We start from the raw sequence: 21,645 nt of genomic DNA on the forward strand, positions 1-21,645 counted from the left end.
AATAAAACTACTGACACTGTCCAATCTCCCAAAATAGCCTTGTAAAAAAATATTATGAAAAAAAGGACTGTGAAAAAAAATAAAAAATACACATTTTAAAATAATTAAAAATAAAATTGTAAAACAAAAAAAAATACATTTATAGAGAAAAATACATTGAAAAAAACAAAAAAAACACTGACACAATTAACTGGTTTACTATCACTGCTCCACTGAGACCATCCACTGTGCCCCTCTGAGGCACTGCGGGAAAAAAAATCATAAAAACAAACAACATATTTTTTATAAAATATTAAAAAAAATAATAACAAATTTCTACTGACACTGTCCATTGCCCAACTGACACCAACCCCTTCCTGACATTTAAAAAAATAAATTATAAAATAATAGATTGTAAAAAAAATAATTAAAAAAATAAGATTGTAAAAATATAAAAAATAAAATAATAAAGATATAAAACTTTTGAGAAAAGCATTGTTCAACTAACCAATTATTTAAAATAAAAAAAAATTCTGACACTGTCCATTACTCTGCTGACTCTGATGATTACCTTACTGGCACCATCCAATGCCCCTAAAAGCATTTTAAAAAATGTAACAAATAAAAAATGTAACTATAAAATAAATTAGATTGTAAGAAAAAAGTAATATAGAAAAAATAACATAAAATGAAAGAACAATTAAAGCGGAGTTCCACCCTAAATTTATACTTACCACCATCTTCTCGCTCCGGGTCACCTGAAAAACAAATGGATAATCGCAATTTTTTTTTTTTTTTTTTACTTACCTTGTAGAGAAAATATACTCACCTTACTTCCTTCTTCCTCTCCTCGGCGGCCGCAGCGATTCGTCACTTCCTGGCTTTTGCAATGATTCCTGGGAGCTGAACGTCATTGCTCCCAGGAACCATTGCGCCTGCACCAGCCCCGACGTCAGTTCCGGGGCGCGCGCGTCATTCCCTTCTAAACAGCTTCTGGGCATGCCCAGAAGGTGTGGAGGGATGACGCACGCGCACCGGAAGTGACGTCGGGGCCGGCGCAGTGCATCGTGGGACCGAAGAAGAAGGAAGAGGACGGAAGAGGACGTGGAAGAGGATCGCACTGGCTTCAAGCTGCCCACACCTGAGATGGCAGCGCTGGAGAATACGTTTTCAAGGTAAGTATTTCTCCCAAAAGGTAAGTGCAATCCGGGACAGATCAGAGGCTTATCCATTGTGGAATGTACTAGCCCTGACTGTCCCGGGGTATTTTTATTAAAAAATGTATAACCAGGCTGGAACTCCACTTTAACAATGTCCACTGCCCTAATGACATGATCCACATCCCTAACAAAAAAAATGAAATGTAAAACAAATACATTTGTATTATAAATAAAACAATTAAATAACAATTAAAAAAATTCTGACACTGTCCACTGCCCTACTAACCTGATCCGCTGCCCTTTAAAAAGCATTAAAAGAAAATTAATAATAAAATTGAAATTTAAAAGAAAAAATACATTTGTAGAAAAACTTAAATGAAAAAATTAATTTACTGACACCATTAACTGCTCTACTAACACTGCTAAGTGCCCGGCTAAGGCTATCCAGTGCACCACTCCCAGAGGCACTGTAAAAAGAAAATTTTAAAAAAGAAATTAGAAAAAATAAAAATATAATTTTTAAAAATATTAGAAACTACAAAAATAAAAACAACAATTCTACTAACACTGTCTACTGCCCTAATGACACCAGTCACGGTCTAAACCTCCAATAGCAATGTGAAAATAAATAAAAATAAAAGGTAATAATGAAAATTAAAATAGTTCATTATAAAAAATCTAAAACTATTGACAAATATATATTTTTTTCTACTACTCCATATGCATTGCTCCCCCAAAATGTTTGTGAAAAACATAATAAATAGTAAAAAATAATAAAATTATAAAAAAAATATTAAAAATAGAATAATACCATTCTGACACTGTCCTTTGTTATACTAAAATTGCCTATTTCCCTACTGGTATTATCCACTGGCCTCCTTAAAAGCATTTTTTAAAAATGATAAGAATAAAAAAATAATTAAATTCTAAAAAAATGTAACTTTAAAAAAATATTGAAACAATTAAATTGAAGGAAAAAAAATAATAAAATAAAGAACTACTGTTAATGTCCACTGCGCTAATGACATGATCAATAGCTATGACAAAAAAAATAATTGGGATGTAAAAAAAGAATACATGTGTAAAAAAAATTAAAAAAAATAAAGATAAAAAAAAAAAATTCTGACACCATTCACTCCTCTACTGACGCTGTTCACTGCCCTACTGACATAATCCACTGCTCCCCAGGAGCACTGTGAAAAAAGTGTTTCAACATAAACTACTGGTAAATAAAAAATAAAATTGTAAAAAAATAAAGAAAGAAAACGACACCATTAACTGCTCTACTGACACTGTTCAGTGCCTACTGAGACCATCCACTGCCCCCCTCCCAGAGGCACTTTGAAAAACAAAATGACATTATTTTTTAAAAAAAAATATAAAAAAATAAAACTGTAAAACATATTAGAAAAAAAAAATAAAATAAAAAAAATATATACTGTCCACTGTCCTACAGACAATGTCCCCCCCCCCCCCATAGCATTGTGAATGTAATACTATTAAAAACAAATTGTAATAAAATTATAAAAATTTAAAAGTGTAAATAAATATAAAAATAATATAATAAAAATAAAAAACTACTGATACCATCCACTGCTCTATTGATGATGTCTAATGCCCCCCCCCCCCCCAAAAGAAAACAAATTGAAAGCATAATATATAGTATAAAATTATAGAATTGTTAAATGATAAAAAATAAAATTCTGACACTGTCCACTGCTCTACTGAAACTGTCCATTGCACCCCCAACCCCCCCCCCCCCCCAACAAAAAAAAAAAAACATTTTGTTTAAACAACTTCTATTTACCCCCCGCCATTCACTCCACACTGTACATCTTCTATTTACCCCCCGCCATACACTCCACACTGTACATCTTCTATTTACCCCCCGCCATTCACTCCACACTGTACATCTTCTATTTACCCCCCGCCATTCACTCCACACTGTACATCTTCTATTTATCCCCCGCCATACACTCCACATTGTACATCTTCTATCTACCCCCGCCATACACTCCGCACTGTACATCTTCTATTTACCCCCCACCATTCACTCCGCACTGTACATCTTCTATTTAACCCCCGCCATACACTCTGCACTGTACATCTTCTATTTACCCCCCGCCATACACTCCGCACTGTACATCTTCTATTTACCCCCCGCCATACACTCCACACTGTACATCTTCTATTTACCCCCCGCCATACACTCCGCACTGTACATCTTCTATTTACCCCCCCGCCATACACTCCGCACTGTACATCTTCTATTTACCCCCCGCCATACACTCCGCACTGTACATCTTCTATTTACCCCCCGCCATTCACTCCGCACTGTACATCTTCTATTTAACCCCCGCCATACACTCCGCACTGTACATCTTCTATTTACCCCCCGCCATTCACTCCGCACTGTACATCTTCTATTTACCCCCCCCCCCCGCCATTCACTCCGCACTGTACATCTTCTATTTACCCCCCGCCATACACTCCACACTGTACATCTTCTATTTACCCCCTGCCATACACTCCGCACTGTACATCTTCTATTTACCCCCCCGCCATACACTCCGCACTGTACATCTTCTATTTACCCCCCGCCATTCACTCCGCACTGTACATCTGCTATTTACCCCTGGCAGAGATGTATAGTAACGAAGTAGAACTACTTAAGTACTGTACTTAAGTACCGAAATGCGGTATCTGTACTTTCCTAGAGTAGAATTTTTTTCTCCTACTTCTACTTTTACTTCACTACATTTTTTCGATGATTTTGATACTTCTACTCAAGTATTTTTTTTTTGTGCTGCATAGTTACTCGTTACTTTTAAAAAAATTACCACTGCCAGAACAGTAGATGGCAGGTTGCATAAAGCTCAAAAAAATGTGTATAATGTCATTTGTAAATCAGCGCATACGAAAATAAAGGCTGTGTATAATAAAAGCTGCTATACCAAATCTTTCCAATAAAAAGAAAATATGAAACAAACAAATAAATGGTGCTACAGCGCTTAAAGTGCATCAAGAAACTACTAACAAACACAGGTTAATCATTTGAATAAATCATTTGAAATAATAAAAACAATATGATGTTCATACTTTTGACTTCTTTCTTTAATAACTACATAACACAGTACTTGTACTTCTACTTTCAGTACTTGAGTAGAAATTTTTTTTCAAAACTACTGGTACTTTTTACTTTTAGTACTTAAGTAGCAAATTTTTTGAAAAAACTACTTGCAATACTTAAGTAAAAAAAATGTTGAATACTTTAGTACTTCTACTTAAGTAACTTTTTCTGCGAGCACTTCCACTTCTACTCAAGTAATTTTTTGATCGAGCACTTGTACTTTTACTCAAGTAGAAATTTCGAGTACTTTATACAAGTCTGACCCCTGGCCATACACTCCGCAAAGTACATCTTCTATTTACCCCCCGCCATTCACTCCGCACTGTACATCTTCTATTTCCCCCCCGCCATACACTCCGCACTGTACATCTTCTATTTACCCCCCTCCATACACTCTGCACTGTACATCTTCTATTTACCCCCCCCCCGCCATACACTCCGCACTGTACATCTTCTATTTACCCCCCGCATACACTCCGCACTGTACATCTTCTATTTACCCCCCGCCATACACTCCGCACTGTACATCTTCTATTTACCATTACCACATTCTGCACTATGCAAGTCATCTCCAACTCTATTTAACCACGCCCCCTTTAACCACGCCCCCTTTAACCACACCCCCTTTAAGCCACGCCAAATATTTAGCACACTTTACACCAAGGACACTTTTTGCATTTTTTTTTCAATCAACGTCTAGGGCCGAGTTTTAATCTTCACACAGAGCCTCTGATTTCATGATACGCCCTGAGTCAGGGAATAGAACCATGTGCAGAAAACACATCCAGTAAATGCATAGACATAATCACCTATAATTGGGAATATCCAATCACACTTCTCCTATCTAATTCACTAATTATCTAACTATACTAAATAATGACCTGACTGACTGTATTCTTCATTACAAATCATTCTCTTTATAAAAGATATTTTCTATCTCTTGTTGAGTCTTTGCTGTACATAGCGATGTCAGAACCTCCTGAGCCAATCAGCTTCCCCAATAAACACTGGAGGCGGGGAGACTCCGCCCAGAGCTGACATCACACTATTTCTAATCCTCACTTTGCTGAGCACTTTAACCACTTAAGCCCCGGAGGATTTGGCTGCTAAAGGACCAGGGGTTTTTTTGCGCTTTTTTACTGCGTGACTTTAACGGACAATTGCGCGGTCGGGCGACGCTGTACCTAAACGAATTTGACGTCCTTTTTTTCCCACAAACAGAGCTTTCTTTTGGTGGTATTTGATCACCTGTGCGATTTTTTGATCACGCGCTATAAACAAAAAAAGAGCGTAAATTTTGCAAAAATAACAATATTTTTCACATTTTTTTATATGAAATTCCCCAAAAAAAAAAGTAAAAATCAAAATTTTTTAACATTTTTCGGCCAATTTGTTTTATGCTACCTATGTTTGGTAAAAAAAAAAATCGCAAAAAGCGTATTTTGATTGGTTTGCGCAAAAGTTATCGCGTTTACTAACAAAGGGAAAGATTTTTGTAATTTTTGTTTTTTTTTTTTTAACGCATAATGGCGGCGATCTGCGATTTTTTTTTCGGTACTGCGACATTGCGGCGGACAGATCGGACCCTTGACTGACATTTTTGACACTTTGGGGGTTACCAGTGACATTACTGCAGTAATCAGTGCTATACATATGCACTGTTACTGCAAAAATGACACTGGCAGGGAAGGGGTTAACTTTATTGGACAGGGAGGGGTTAAGTGTGTCCTAGGGGCGTGTTTCTAACTGTGTAGGGACATTCCTATTGGTGTAAAAGCAAAGATCAACCGTTCTACATAGTAGAACGGACAGATCTTCACTTTTACACAGGGAGAACTGACAGGCAGCTTGTTTACACAAGCTGCTCTGTCTTTCTCCCTTCACAGGAGCGATCGCAGTGTGACTGGCGGACATCGAGTCCGCCGGTCACACGCACTGACTTGCCTGTGAACGAGCCGCGGCGGGCGCGCGCCTCGGCGGGCGCGCGCCCGCCCGCGATAGGCTCGCAAGTCAGTGACAGGCGAGTGACGTACCGATACGTCACTCTGCCTGGCCGGGGCTGACCGCCGCAGTATATAGTCGTGCGGCGGTCGGCAACCGGTTAATGTCACAGCCTGAAGAATAATATGGAGAAATGGGAAATGCAGTATAGAGGACAGACGTCTGTTCTTTATAGTATCAAATCATTCTTCACACCCCTCCCCCACTCCCTCTTCTTCACACCCCTCCCCCACTCCCTCTTCTTCACACCCCTCCCCCACTCCCTCTTCTTCACACCCCTCCCCCACTCCTCTTCTTCACACCCCTCCCCCGCTCCCTCTTCTTCACACCCCTCCCCCACTCCCTCTCCTGTCACCTGATCCCTATATGTAGAGGGGAAATGCTTTATTTTGTCCCCTCCCCCACTCCAATTGCTTCATTTTCACTCCAATGTTTGGGGAAGAAGGATTGACCTGACCCCTCCCCCATTATCTCTGCTGTGAGCTCCTCTGTGTACAAAAGTGTTTACACCCCCTCTCTATGTCAGTTAGGGGTCCGATCTGTCCGCCGCAATGTCGCAGTCATGCAAAAAAAAAAAAAATCGCAGATCGTCGCCATTACTAGTTAAAAAGAAAAACAATAAAAATGACATAAATTTCTCGTAGTTAGTAGCTGCGATAACTTTTGCGCAAACCAATCAAAATACGCTTATTGCGATTTTTTTTACCAAACATATGTAGTAGAAAACAAATTGGCCTAAAATGTTAAAAAAATTTTGATTTTTACATTTTTTTGGGGGGGAATTTCATATAAAAAAAATGTGAAAAATATTGTTATTTTTTCAAAATTGTCGCTCTTTTTTTGTTTATAGCGCAAAAAGTAAAAATCGCACAGGTGATCAAATACCACCAAAAGAAAGCTCTGTTTGTGGGGAAAACAAAGACATAAATGTAATTTGGGTACAGCGTCGCTCGACCGCGCAATTGTCTGTTAAAGTAACACAGTGCCGAATCGCAAAATATGGCCTGGTCAGGAAGGGGGTAAAATCTTCCGGTCTTAAAGCGGTTAAAAATACGCTCATTGAGAATTTTTTTGTCAAAGACATGTAGCTAAATACATTTTGGCCTAAATATATGACAAAAATTGAATATATTGGATATTTTTTAACTGTCAAAGTAGAAAAATATTGTTATTTTTTCAAAATTGTCGCTTTTTTTATTAATATCGCAAAAAGATAAAAATTGCACAGGTGATCAAATACCACCAAAAGAAAGCTCTGTTTGTGGGGAAAACAAAGACATAAATTTCGTTTGGGTACGGCGTTGCATGACCGCGCAATTGTCCGTTAAAGTCGTACAGTGCCGAATCGCAAAAAGTGGCCTGGACGTAAGACAGCAAAATCCTCCGGTGGTAAAGTGGTTAAGGCTCTCTACTTTGTTTGGTCTCAGTTTCCATGTGTAGCTATTAGAGATGTATAGAACTGTTCGCCGGCGAACAGTTCCCGGCGAACTTTGCATGTTCGCGTTCGCCGCTGCGGGCGAACATATGCGATGTTCGGTCCGCCCCCCATAATACATCATTGAGGCAAACTTTGACCCTGGACCTCACAGTCAGCAGACACATTTCCAGCCAATCAGCATACCTCCCTCCCACACCCTCCCACCTCCTATAAATAAGCAAGGGCAGCATCCATCTTAGATCATTCTGAAGCAGTGTGTGTAGTGAGAGTAGGGAGAGAGCTGCTGCTGCTGCTGCTGCTGCTGTTAAGCTAGGGACAGTTAGTCAGTGTTCCTGGTCTTGCAGTGTTCTTGGTCCACTACTGCTGTAAGGACAGCACCCCAAAAAGCCCTTCTAAGGGCTGGTATTTGTTTAATTTTTTATATATATATATATATATATATCTAGCGTCCCCAAAAGCCCTTTTAAGGGCTGGTAATTGAGTTGTTTCTTCTTATATATATATATATATATATCTATCTATCTAGTGTCCCCAAAAGCCCTTTTAAGGGCTGGTAATTGAGGTTTTTTTTTTTTATTTATATATATACATATATATATATTTAGCGTCCCCAAAAGCCCTTTTAAGGGCTGGTAACTGGTAATAGAGTTTTTTCTATTTATATATATATATATATATATATATATTGTACACTGCAGTTGCCTGCCCGCTGTGTGTGAGAGGCCACAGACCTACCACAGACTGTACTGTGTGCACACCACACTCATTTCGGGTGGCACAGGCACAGTACCTGGCATTTTAAAAAATATATTTTTTTTTCCTCTGTCGTAATTGCAGTGAGTGCTGTGTCAGGTCCACAGAGTGCACTGTACCCACTGCAGTGCACTGCCCACCACTGATATATATACGGTGGCACAGCATCTTGTTGCAATAAATTGAAAAAAAAAAATATTTTTTATTATTGCAGTTGCCTGGGCTGCCAGTGACTGTCACTGCAGTGCCACTGTGTGCCCACCCACCACTGATATATGAGGTGGCACAGCAGCTTGCAAAGTAAAAAAAAATATATATTTTTTTTAAATTGCAGTTGCCTGGGTGCCAGTGACTGCTGTCAGGTCCACAGAGAGTGTACTGTGCCACTGCCCACCCACCACTGATATATAAGGTGGCACAGCAGCTTGCAAAGTAAAAAAAAATATATATTTTTTTAAATTGCAGTTGCCTGGGTGCCAGTGACTGCTGTCAGGTCCACAGAGAGTGTACTGTGCCACTGCCCACCCACCACTGATATATAAGGTGGCACAGCAGCTTGCAAAGTAAAAAAAAATATATATATTTTTTAAATTGCAGTTGCCTGGGTGCCAGTGACTGCTGTCAGGTCCACAGAGAGTGTACTGTGCCACTGCCCACCCACCACTGATATATAAGGTGGCACAGCAGCTTGCACTCATAGTACAACAGTAACAACACATTAAAAAAAATGACAGGCAGAGGCAGGCCACCCCGCAAGGGCCGTCGTGGTCGTGGTGCTGTGATTTCCTTAGGCCCTAGAATAATGCCCAGTGTTCAGAGGCCACCACAGACCCTCAACTCAAAAAATTCTGAGGCCATAGTTGACTGGCTTACACAGGACACCCAATCATCTACAGCTTCCGCTCGGAACCTTAATGTACCATCCTCCTCCAGCTCAGCTTCGGGCACCTCTCAATTTACCACTCACCAGCCCGCCGGCACCACCACCAACACTAGCACCACAGCCGCTTCACTTGATCCATCAGAGGAGTTATTTTCACATCAGTTGGAAGAAATAAGTGATGCGCAACTATTAGTGCCAGAGGATGTAGATAACGGGGATATGTCTCAGTCAGGCAGCATTATACACATGGACGTACATTGTGATGATGATGATGATGATGATGTTGTACCTGCTGCTGCTGCCTTTGCTGAGTTGTCAAGTGAAGCGGCTGATGATGACGATGTGTCTGTGGATGTCACCTGGGTGCCTGCTCGAAGAGCAGAAGAAGAGGGGGAAAGTTCAGATGGGGAGACAGAGAGGAGGAGGAGACGAGTTGGAAGCAGGGGGAGGAGGTCATCGCAAGGAGCTAGTGGCGCAGTCAGACAGCATGTAGATTCGGCACCCGGGGTCAGCCAGACAGCACGCCAATCAACGCAAGCTGTTGCCACCACCAGAATGCCGTCCTTGCAAAGCTCAGCAGTGTGGCATTTTTTTTGTGTGTCTGCCTCTGATATCAGCGATGCCATTTGTAACCTGTGCCAAAAGAAACTGAGTCGTGGGAAGTCCAACACCCACCTAGGTACAACTGCTTTGCGAAGGCACATGATCTCACATCACAAACGCCTATGGGATCAACACATGAGTAAAAGCAGCACACAAACTGAAAGCCACCATCCTCCTCCTGGTCCAGCATCTTCAGCCACGTCAACCACTGCTGTCCTCCATGCCCCCTATCAACAACCCGCCCCTCCGCCTCTCACCTTCAGCAGTTCCTGCTCATCACCTGCCCACAGTCAGGTGTCTGTCAAGGAAATGTTTGAGCGTAAGAAGCCAATCTCACAGAGTCACCCCCTTGCCCGGCGTCTGACAGCTGGCTTGTCGGAACTCTTAGCCCGTCAGCTTTTACCATACAAGCTGGTGGAGTCTGAGGCCTTCAAAAAATTTGTCGCTATTGGGACACCGCAGTGGAAGGTACCCGGCCGAAATTATTTTTCACAAAAGGCAATCCCCAACCTGTACTCTATTGTGGAAAAGGAAATCATGTCCCGTCTGGCACACAGTGTTGGGGCAAGGGTCCATCTGACCACTGATAGCTGGTCTGCAAAGCACGGTCAGGGCAGGTATATAACTTACACTGCGCATTGGGTAAACCTGCTGGCGGCTGCCAAGCATGGAATGCGTGGCTCTGCTGCAGAGGAGTTGGTGACACCGCCACGACTTGCAGGCATGCCTGCTGCCACCTCCTCTACTCCTCCTACTCCATCCTCTTTGCTAACCTCCTCAGCTGAGTCCTCTTCTGCTGTTGCGTCTTGCTCCACACCAACTGCACCCCCCAGCTCCCCAGGGGCTATTCCACATGCTGGATACGACAGTGTCACGCTGTCTTGGGGTTGACTTGCCTGAAAGCAGAGAGTCACACCGGACCAGCACTACTGTCCGCCCTGAACGCACAGGTGGATCAGTGGCTGACCCCGCACCAACTGGAGATCGGCAAAGTGGTGTGTGACAACGGCAGCAATTTGTTGGCGGCATTGAATTTGGGCAAGTTGACACATGTGCCGTGCATGGCACATGTGTTGAATCTGATTGTGCAACGTTTTGTGCAGAAGTACCCAGGCTTACAGGACGTCCTCAAGCAGGCCAGGAAGGTGTGTGGCCATTTCAGGCGTTCCTACACGGCCATGGCGCACTTTGCAGATATTCAGCGGCGAAACAACATGCCAGTGAGGCGCTTGATTTGCAACAGCCCGACACGTTGGAATTCAACACTGCTAATGTTCGACCGCCTGCTCCAACTAGAAAAAGCGGTCAACGAGTATTTGTATGACCGGGGTGCTAGGACAGCCTCTGCGAAGCTGGGTATTTTTTTGCCACGTTACTGGACGCTCATGCGCAATGCCTGTAGGCTCATGCGTCCTTTTGAGGAGGTGACAAACCTAGTGAGTCGCACCGAAGGCACCATCAGCGACATCATCCCATATGTTTTTTTCCTGGAGCGTGCCCTGCGAAGAGTGCTGGATCAGGCCGTAGATGAGCGTGAAGAGGAAAAGGAAGAGTTGTGGTCACCATCACCACCACCAGAAACAGCCTTACCATCGATTGCTGGACCTGCGGCAACACTGGAAGAGGAGTGTGAGGAAGAGGAGTCAGAGGAGGAATGTGGCTTTGAGGAGGAGGAACACCAACCACAGCAGGCATCCCAGGGTGCTCGTTGTCACCTATCTGGTACCCGTGGTGTTGTACGTGGCTGGGGGGAAGAACACACCTTCAATGACATCAGTGAGGACGAGGAATTGGACATGAGTAGCTCGGCATCCAACCTTGTGCAAATGGGGTCTTTCATGCTGTCATGCCTGTTGAGGGACCCTCGTATAAAAAGGCTGAAGGAGAACGACCTGTACTGGGTGGCCACGCTACTAGACCCCCGGTATAAGCAGAAAGTCTGTGATATGTTACCCAATTACCGGCAGTCGCAAAGGATGCAGCAGCTACAAAATAAGTTAAAAAGTATGCTTTACACAGCATATAAGGGTGATGTCACAGCACAACGGGAATCCAACAGGGGAAGAGGTGAAAGTAATCCTCCTCCTACCCCCACAACCACGCCGGCAAGGACAGGACGCTTTACAGATGTCTTGTTGATGGAGGACATGCAGAGCTTTTTTAGTCCTATGCATCGCCACAGCCCTTCGGGGTCCACCCTCAGAGAACGACTCGACCGACAGGTAGCAGACTACCTTGCCTTAACTGCAGATATCGACACTCTGAGGAGCGATGAACCCCTTGACTACTGGGTGTGCAGGCTTGACCTGTGGCCTGAGCTATCCCAATTTGCCATTGAACTTCTGGCCTGCCCCGCTTCAAGTGTGCTGTCAGAAAGGACCTTCAGCGCAGCAGGAGGTATTGTCACTGAGAAGAGAAGTCGCCTAGGTCAAAAAAGTCTTGATTACCTCACGTTTATTAAGATGAATGAGGCATGGATCCCGAAGGGACTGACAGTGGGGGATGCATTTGACTAAAAAAGGCCTGGTGATGACTGAGATGCCTTGGCCTAAAAATGGTCCACACGCTGCTGTATATAATCATTCTCTGCATGCCGGATGACTTACGTGACGTCTCCGCCACCAACTACGGTTCAAGCCGCAATTTTTTAGTGCACTTTCTGCCTTAAAACCTCAATTTTTCAGGCCGCTGCTACAGCAGCGGCTGCAACAATACCTGCTTTTTCATGCATGTGTACATGCCTAATTTTTCTGGCCTCTGGTGCTACACTGTGGCTGCAAAAAAACAAAAAACAAAAAAAAAGGCACATACATGTGTCAATTCCCCTTCGTGATCGTTACCTTGTCGTGGTGAAGGGGCTTGCGTATCACAATGAAGCGATCACCTCTAGGATTGTGTTGGCACACCCCAGATGATAAGGTCGTTGCTTCATTGTGTACAGACCAAAAGCCATCCACAGGATAATTTTTCATAGGAAAAACATTCATTTTCTTTCATTCTTTCTGCGGAGCTGGGTATTTTTTGGCCGCGTTACTGAATGCTCATGAACAATGGCTGTAGGCTCATGCGTCCTTTTGTGGAGGTGACAACCCTGGTGGTCAGTCGAACCCAAGGCAACATCATCGACCTCATCCCATATGCGTTTTTTCTGGAGCGTGCCCTGCGAAGAGTACTGGATCAGGCTGTAGATGAGCATGAAGAGGAAGAGTTGTGGTCCCCATCACCACCAGAAGCAGCCTTGTCGTTGTCAATTGCTGGACCTGTGGCAACGCAGAGAGAGGAGTCTGAAGAAGAGAAGTCAGAGGAGGATGTTGGCTTTGAGGAGGTGGAATACCAGCCACAGCAGGCGTCCCAGGGGGCTTGTTGTCACCTTTCGGGGACCCTTGGTGTTGTACGTGGCTGGGTGGAGGAAGAGACCTTCAATGATGTCAGTGAGGACAAGGAACGGGACATGGCTAGCTGGTATCCAACCTTGTGCAAATGGGGAGTTTGCGGTTGTGCAAATGGACTGACTGACTGTTAAACGGGGAGTTTGGTCTGTCAGAGTTTGGTCTGTCACTGTGAAGCGGGCGACGGGCGTAACCCTTACACTACTTGACCGATAAAACATCATACCTGATCGTATTCACACACTGGATGTTTTAGTGCTGGTTTACACTGCCGCTACCACTAGCGTCGCTAGTGGCGCGACTTTGGCGCGACTTAGCGCGACTTTGGCGCGACCTCATCGCGAGGCGACTTTTTATTTGGCCAATCACAATATCATGTTTTGTGACCGTCACCTAATTTCCTTTTCCTGTTTTTTGTTTTACATATTTCCCCATGTGTGCAGTGTTGTCTGTGTCATAGCTCAACTGATAGGCATGTTTGCCTTGGCATATCATATTTCAGCTTGCCAGAAATAAAAAAAAAGACAGCTGGAAAGACACTGCATTAGTTTTCTACTAAAAATTATAAGAAAAATGCTGTTTTTTTGGGGTTCTGGACATACTACAGAGCTGAAACTTGACAGGTACACTTTTTAGACCCCCCAGACACTAAATACAAAAAATGACATGCCTGCCTAAAAAAATGCCCGATAAATGCCTGCAAGAAAAAAAGCCAGCCGCAGAGAAGCCATATTCCTGAAAATATAAGAAAAATGCTGTTTTTTAGGGGTTCTGGACATGCTACAGAGCTGAAACTTGACAGGTACACTTTTTAGACCCCCCAGACACTAAATACAAAAAATGACATGCCTGCCTAAAAAAATGCCAGCTAAATGCCTGCAAGAGAAAAAGCCAGCCGCAGAGAAGCCGTATTCCTGAAAATATAAGAAAAATGCTGTTTTTTAGGGGTTCTGGACATGCTACAGAGCTGAAACTTGACAGGTACACTTTTTAGACCCCCCAGACACTAAATACAAAAAATGACATGCCTGCCTAAAAAAATGCCCGCTAAATGCCTGCAAGAGAAAAAGCCAGCCGCAGAGAAGCCGTATTCCTGAAAATATAAGAAAAATGCTGTTTTTTAGGGGTTCTGGACATGCTACAGAGCTGAAACTTGACAGGTACACTTTTTAGACCCCCCAGACACTAAATTCAAAAAATGACATGCCTGCCTAAAAAAATGCCCGCTAAATGCCTGCAAGAGAAAAAGCCAGCCGCAGAGAAGCCGTATTCCTGAAAATATAAGAAAAATGCTGTTTTTTAGGGGTTCTGGACATGCTACAGAGCTGAAACTTGACAGGTACACTTTTTAGACCCCCCAGACACTGAATACAAAAAATGACATGCCTGCCTAAAAAAATGCCCGCTAAATGCCTGCAAGAGAAAAAGCCAGCCGCAGAGAAGCCGTATTCCTGAAAATATAAGAAAAATGCTGTTTTTTAGGGGTTCTGGACATGCTACAGAGCTGAAACTTGACAGGTACACTTTTTAGACCCCCCAGACACTGAATACAAAAAATGACAGGCCTGCCTAAAAACATGCCCGCTAAATGCCTGCAAGAAAAAAAGCCAGCCGCAGAGAAGCCATATTCCTGAAAATATAAGAAAAATGCTGTTTTTTAGGGGTTCTGGACATGCTACAGAGCTGAAACTTGACAGGTAAACTTTTTAGACCCTCCAGACACTAAATACAAAAAATGACATGCCTGCCTAAAAAAATGCCCGCTAAATGCCTGCAAGAGAAAAAGCCAGCCGCAGAGAAGCCGTATTCCTGAAAATATAAGAAAAATGCTGTTTTTTAGGGGTTCTGGACATGCTACAGAGCTGAAACTTGACAGGTACACTTTTTAGACCCCCCAGATGCTAAATCCAAAGACATTTTTTATTTTTATTTTTTTTTAATTTTTCCAATAATTTGCTCTCTATCAAAAAATTATAATTTTTAAGAACTTTTTTTTTGCGTGATCCCTCTCCGGCATGCCACAGTCCAGGTGTTAGTCCCCTTGAAACAACTTTTCCATCACTATTGTGGCCAGAAAGAGTCCCTGTGTGTTTTAAAATTCGCCTGCCTATTGAAGTCTATGGCGGTTCAACCGGGTTCGCCGGTTCGCGAACATTTGCCGATGTTCGCGTTCGCCGTTTGCGAACGGCGAATTTTAGGTTCGCGACATCACTAATAGCTATGTGTCTGGTCTCCCTAGCTCCTGACATGTATACCCACCCCTCCCCCACTCCCTCTTCCTATATGTAGAGGGGAAATACTTTATTTTATCCCCTCCCCCCACTCCCATTGCTTCAAGCTGAGTATGCTGTTTAGAGGATAAGTGCTGAGCTGACCCCTCCCCCATTATCTCTTCTGTGAGCTGGGTTCTCTGAGTGGAGAAATTCTGACATGCCCCTCCCCCTTTGCATTGAGCTAACTCCTCTGTGTAAAGAAACGTTTGCACACCCCTCCCCTACTCTCTTTGCTGTCAGAGGAATCCTATATGTAAAGGGGAAATGTTTTCTTTTACCCGCTCCCCCACTCCCATTGTTTAGAGGAGAAGTGTTAACCCTCCCCCATTTGCTTTGCTTTATGCGTAGTTCTCGATGTAGAAACTGCTGACACGCCCTCTCCAGCTGCCCCGCCCCTCTGCTGTCAGCTGATTCCTATATGTAGAGGGGAAATGTTTTCTTCCATACCCCTCCCCCACTCCCATTGCTTCAAGCTGAGTCCACTGTCTAGAGCAGAAGTGCTGACCTGACTCCTCCCCCATTATCTGAGTCTTCTGTATAAAGAGATTCTAACATTCCCCCTCCCTCTCCCCCACTTCTTCTGCTGTCAGCTGATTCCTATATGTAGATTGGAAATGCTTTCTTCCCCTCCCCCACTCCCATTGCTTCAAGCTGAGTCCACTGTCTAGAGCAAAAGTGCTGACATGACTCCTCCCCCATTATCTCTGCTGTGAGCTGAAACCTTGATGTAGAAATCGGCAGATGCCCCTCCCCCTTCCCCACCCCCTTTGTGTGAGCTGAATGCTCTGTGTAGAGGGGAAATATTTTCTTACTTACCCCCCTCCCACTCTTCACTGCTTAGAGGAGAAGTTACTGACCTGACCCCGCCCCCATATTTTCTTACTTACCCCCCTCCCACTCTTCACTGCTTAGAGGAGAAGTTACTGACCTGACCCCGCCCCCATATTTTCTTACTTACCCCCCTCCCACTCTTCACTGCTTAGAGGAGAAGTTACTGACCTGACCCCGCCCCCATATTTTCTTACTTACCCCCCTCCCACTCTTCACTGCTTAGAGGAGAAGTTACTGACCTGACCCCGCCCCCATATTTTCTGTTACAATCTGAGTGTTCTGTATAGAGAACCTCTGATATGCCCCCTCCCTCTGCACCCCCTCTGCTGTCAGCTGATTTTTATATGTAGAGAAGTAAAGAGTAGTTTTGATAAGTGCTATATAGGTTCCTGCTGATAAGTAATAACAGGGGTGAGTCAGAAGGTAAAATGAGCGGCACAAGATGACAACTAGGGATGATGCTGTTTGCATGTTTCATTTTGACAGCCAGGTCCAAGTGCTCCACACCTCCTGTGGTGCACAGTCTTCCGTCGGGCACCAGCCGCACCCCTGTATCCCACAGGGTGGATGTTTTCGGCTCTCGGTGCTCCACAGGTTCTCCGCCAACACATGGGACAGCCTCTACTGCCCTCCGGCTCTCTCCATCTTGCTCCTCCACACATGTGTTTCCCTCTCAGCACCACCCAGAGGCGGAAGTCATTTATGGACTTTCCCTCCTTCTCAGGATTGGCTGTGCGTGGGCCAACGACTCTAAATTGGCGGTGGCTCCTCCTGCTAGGCAGAACTTTCCAGCGCGCGCGGTACAGTAACCCTTCCAATGCCGCTCCATCTCAGCTCAGCCTGCATGGTAGTTACTTCTCTGCTTGCACGCATCCGCCATCCTTACTTGTACTAGGGCTCCAGCTGCGCCTCCATCACTCCAGCCAAATGACCCTCCTTGCAAGTCAGTAGAATTGTCCCCGCTGTCAGATGCAGGGCCAACATTTCTCTTCTTAGCACTTGTACAAGCAAGATTCGCCATACTGTATTTGAAAAATGTCCCACTGTCATTAAATGCATGGTCAACAATTTTCTCTACAGCATCCACACTGCCACTATTTTGGAAGAATGTCCCGCTGTCATTGGATGCACTGAAAACATTTTCCTGTATAGCTCCGGCACACACATGGCTCCCGACACACCGATCCATGTGCCCTGGGCCGCCATTTTCTCCCTCCAAACTTGCACCATTTACTGTTAAGCAGACACAGTCCTTTTGTACAGCAAGATGCATTTATCCCGCTCTCCAGCACATTGATCAGACAATTTGTAATCCAGGCAAAGATTCTTCCGTTGCCATAGGAAACCATCACTGTGCATTTTATTCTTCATCTCACCCTCCCTATCCCATGTTGAGCAGGCCTCACACATCTCTCGAGCATTAGAACACAGTCTTTGAGAGAAAAATGGCAATTTTCTAAACTTTCTTCGGCCGTTACCGTTAGCAACCATTCCAGTAACCCAGGGAAGTTAAATATGTATATCAGTTCTAGGGACAACTGCCCACATCCACATGCATAAATGTAATATTGGACAGTAGGAGCAAGGAAAAGATAGGGAGGAAGTAACCTTCCCATATCCCTCCTAACAAAACTGGACTTTAAGGGATGTGGGGTAGTGATGAGCCAAACCCCCCCCCCCCGGTTCAGTTCACACCAGAACACTGCGAACAGAGTAAAAGTTTGTTCGAACAAATAGACCCAAATTAAGTCTATGGGACTCGAACCTCAAAAACCAAAACGGTCTCATTTTGAAGGCTTAATTGCAAGTTATTGCCTCAAAAAAGTGTATGGGGGTCCAGGTCCTGACCTGGGGAACATGTAGCAATGAAAAAAAAGTTTTAAAAAACAATCATTTTTAAAAGGGGCACGGACTTACTTACTGATTTTAATGAGGCTTAAAGTGAAAGTGAAGGAATTTTTCATTTTTTTAAATATCGTGCCTGGGGGGGTCCCCTGAATGTGCCTGTAAAGTAGGGCATCTACGTGCATACGATGTGTAAACCTGCTGCAGCTATGCTAACGTTTCTAAAGCAAAAAATGTCATATACAAATATACATACAAGTTTCAAATCACATGTACTTGTCATACAGGTGCAGAAAAATTGGGCCTTGCTTGTTGATAGTGCCTGAACACCGTAACCACTCGCATTTACTCTTGGTGGGTGCAGGATCGGGACCTGCTGGTAAGAATTCCATGCAAATTTGAAATCGCATGTGCTATACAAGTGCCAAAAATTGGGCCTTTGGTGTTAGTGGTGCCTGAACACCGTAGCCCCTCACAGTTAGCAGGGCACAGGGACAGGTCCTGCTGTTAAAAATGACATACGTCATTTAAATTGTATGCACCTGTCATACAAGTGCAGAAAAATTAGGCCTTGGGGGTTGGTAGTGACCTAAACCCAGTGGTGTATTTAGGTTTTGTGCTGCCCTAGGCCTAACTATGCTTGGGCACCCCCTAATTTACATATGACCCACCCCTTCCTGTAAAGGCCACACCCCTTCCTGTTACCCGCCCTGTCATCTGTAAACCACAGACCATAACGACAATCTATCAGTGCCCTTCAATACAGCCTCATCAGTTCCCATAAGTTCAGCCTCATCAGTTCCCAAAAGTTCAGCCTCATCAGTGCCCATCAGTGCAGCCTCATTAGTTTCCATCAGTGGCCATCAATGCAAAATATCAGTGCCCATCAGGACAGCATATCAGTGCGGCCTCGTGCCCATCAGTGCAGAATATCAGTTGCCCATCAGTGCCACCCCCTGCCAATCAGTGCAGCACATCAGTTGCCCATCAGTGCAGCACATTGGTTGCCCATCAGTGCAGCATATCAGTTGCCCATCAGTGCAGCATATCAGTGCCCATCAGTGCAGCTTATCAGTGCTGCCTTATTAGTGCAGCTTATCAGTGTCACCTCATCAGTGCAGCCTTATCGGTGCCCATTAGTACAGCCTTATGTCACTGGATTAGTAAGGATTACTCCTTTCTTTTGGGATATTTGGATTTGTGTTTGCTGCCACTGATTTGTAATCATAGGATTATTTCACTTATTTGTATAATGAATAGGACGTCCATAGTCATTATACAAATAAGTGAAATAATCAGTGGCAGCAAACACAAGTATATCCAAGTACAAGTATATCCAAATATCTTATAAGCCAGCGGGGACCCTTTTCGTGTGGGAGCTGGGAGGAGGCTATTTTTTTTTTGTGCGGGTTGCAGCTTTTTTGCTGCCCCCCTGCAAAGTGCTGCCCTAGGCCTGGGCCTTGTTGGCCTAGGCCAAGATACAGCACTGCCTAAACCAAAAACATTGTTGGAAGCTAGCAGAATCAAGGTAGAGGAATAGGATAGGCAGGATATGCAGTCTTCAAGGCATGGCAGACCCCTAGCAAATTCAATCTGTTACATCAGCATTAGGGGCCTGATAGCTCTTGTTGATCCAGGATTGGTTCATTTTAATGAAAGTCAGCTAATCAACAGAGTCTGTGGACAGACGCACTCTTTTGTCTGTCACAAAACCTCCAGCAGCACTGAACGCCTGTTCGGAAAGCACGCTGGAAGCAGGACAGGCCAGTAGCTCCATTGCATATTGAGCAAGTTCTGGCCAGTGGTCCATCCTCAAGACCCAGTAACCCAGTGGATGCGCAGCTGGAAAGGTCTCCAAGCCTGCTCTTGAGCCTAGATAATCATGCACCATATAATGGAGACGCTGGCAATGGTTTTGTAGCCCTGCCCCCTTGGGGGTGGCTTGTTGCATGGACGTCCTCTTCACTTCTTATGCCCTGAGCGTGCTCCAACCCATTGGACACTATTATTTCGGTCATTGTGAATAACTGAGACCACAAGTGTTGCAGTGAATAAAAAATTTACTGCTTTTGACTTTTATATGTAAAACAGGAATATGCAAACAGAATCAGAAATAACACAGATTTGCTAGAGGGATAGATCCTGAATTTACAACCAAGGATTTAGGCCTTTTAGTTCAGCATTCAGGATCCAGAACCCAGGCCACACATACATATGCACAAACAAATGTGTATGTATGCTAGCTAGAGGATTGCGCTCAGCAACGATAAACAATACTTAAAATAAGCTGAAGTAATTAGAGAGTGACCACAGATAAGAATGACTACACTTGGTAACTTGGATACAAGGTAAGCAATGTATCAATATTGGAACAACTATCAGAGTGAACTCTGTGTACTAACGGGGGCCCCCTTTATGATGAACTGCAATAGTCATCTGAAAAGTGAGGCCTCACTTCTCTTCACCGGCAAGGAATTCCCAACAATCCAAGGAAAGTATTTGTAATCCAAAAAAGGGTAGAGAGGATGAACTGTATTCCCCAAAGCAATCAATAGTTGTAATCCACAGAGAAGCAAACGTGACAATTCCTTATACGTCACAACAGGTTGACAGCCTAGGACTGGATTTAGGACTTAAGGCCTAGCTCACCCACCTCGCACTATATTTGTATCTCCAGTGTCCAGTGGTTCAACTAAATGTTGATATGGCCTTTATAAAGTACACAGTCTATTTGCCCTTACTGGAATCAGTCTAGGTCTGTATTTAATAGAGATGCAAATACTGGATGTCTCTGAAATATGTGCTAGTGGGGTGTGAACGGCGCTACCGTGTTAAAAAATACACTTGGTGAATAAATAACGTAAAAATGTTGAAGGTGCTTGATATTAAATAAATAGATATAATTTATAAAGTGCACATGTGACTCATAGTTTTCAGAGACTATTTGTAGTGAAGAAACACACATACCCTGTGCCTTTAAAAAGTGCGATAATAAAGTGCATAAGTGCTAGTGCAAAACAAAAGACACAAAACTGAAATAGGGCAGTGGTTTTTTTATTTTTCATTAAACATACCATGTGTGATGTGTGTCCAATCTAAAGAACAAATCATAAAGTGGTTGTGCACAATAAAAAAACTCTCAAAGGTTCTGTGCTGCAGTGAGCAGAAATGTGCAAAAATGAAACATTCAGTTGAAAAATGATTGTGAGTAAAAAGGACTTTAGGGCTGCAGACACCTGCGTGACCGCTAGGTGTCGCACCCTGTATACAACCTGGTGAGGCTTTTCTGCTGGATGGATACCGTGTAGGGGTTATTTCCTCCTCTGGTTTCCTAGTGTGCCGCGTGGTGCCTCAAAAAAG

The sequence above is a fragment of the Pelophylax lessonae genome (genome assembly GCF_965119305.1).
Source record: "Pelophylax lessonae genome assembly, chromosome: 4".
In the NCBI taxonomy this organism is placed as follows: Eukaryota; Metazoa; Chordata; class Amphibia; order Anura; family Ranidae; genus Pelophylax; species Pelophylax lessonae.